Genomic DNA, 1094 nt, shown 5'->3' with positions numbered 1-1094 from the left:
CCTCTCCCTCACTCTGTCACTTCCCTCTCTCTCCCCTCTCCCTCACTGTCTCTACCTGGCTTGCTCTGTCTCCAACCACATTTCTTGGTTTTCTCTCTGTCTAACTCATCCATTCCCTCAGACTTTCTTGTCTCCCCGATTTCCTTTTGCTGCTCGCTTATGTCAAAGTCTTTCTTTGTTTATCAGACTGATTCTGAGCTCTTGGTTTTAATCTTCTTCAGACAATGTTCCTCTTGTATCTGACACTCCAACTTCAGCTGCTAGTCAAACTGTCCCTTACTGACCCCTGTCTCCGTTTGTCTTGGTCCCTCTCTGTGTCTATGCTTCATTTATTGCCCCTCTCTGCGCGGCCTCTCTCTATTTCAATGTTTTATCAAGACCTCTTTCCTTTCATTCTTCTTTCCATTTTCAATAAATGCCAACCTTCCATTTTCCCTCCCTATGATCTATTGAACTTGGATGCTAGCTTTTCTGTGACGTCCAAGTCCCTCTATGCTGCAGCTTTCTATAGTTCTTCCCTATTTAAATTATCGTCATTCTCGTATTCTTCCTGTCAAAGTGCATTACCTCAAAATTCCCCACATCACATTCCATCTACAAAGTTCTTTTGCCACTCAATATCCTCTCAATACCTGAACATAATGTCTTATCCTTACACTTTGTCTTCTAGTAGTTGGACAATCCTCTGTCCGTGCTCACCTAACACCCCGTCACTACTGGCTCTTCTCTTACAAAGTATCCTTATGTGTGGAAGCTTATTCAATGACCTTTTTTGTTTGGAAATTCAAATATATATCAGCCACTGTTTCCCCTTTGTTGTACCGTACCTAAAAAATTGATATAAATGACTATGCATTGAATAACAGATACCCAGGATTGATTTAGAGACTGGAATCTAATTCATAAATTCAGATTATTTATGTTTGGAACAACAGATACCTAGGAGTGATTCTAATCAAGGTGCTCAGATGATTTATACGTAAAATAACAGACACCTGGGATTGAGATATAGATTGTAATCTAATCGAGGGGTTCGGGGTGGTTTGCATAGAATAACAGATACCCGGGAGTGAGTTACAGACTGGAATCTATTC

The 1094-nt window shown here is 40.7% G+C and overlaps 1 protein-coding gene and 1 long non-coding RNA gene across 2 annotated transcripts in view; one reads left to right on the top strand and one right to left on the bottom strand.

The window, feature by feature from the left end:
• Positions 1-1094, top strand: part of LOC109911592 (homeobox protein koza-like) — a 6266-nt gene that overhangs the window by 733 nt on the left and 4439 nt on the right. The gene's annotated exons all lie outside the window — the stretch shown is intronic.
• Positions 1-1094, bottom strand: part of LOC125487342 — a 9104-nt gene that overhangs the window by 7139 nt on the left and 871 nt on the right. The window lies entirely within an intron of this gene.

Source organism: Rhincodon typus, chromosome 40, assembly GCF_021869965.1.
Source record: "Rhincodon typus isolate 14 chromosome 40, sRhiTyp1.1, whole genome shotgun sequence".
NCBI classification, from domain to species: domain Eukaryota; kingdom Metazoa; phylum Chordata; class Chondrichthyes; order Orectolobiformes; family Rhincodontidae; genus Rhincodon; species Rhincodon typus.
Note: the sequence above shows the minus strand (reverse complement) of the source record. Positions and strands in the feature narration are given on the sequence as shown.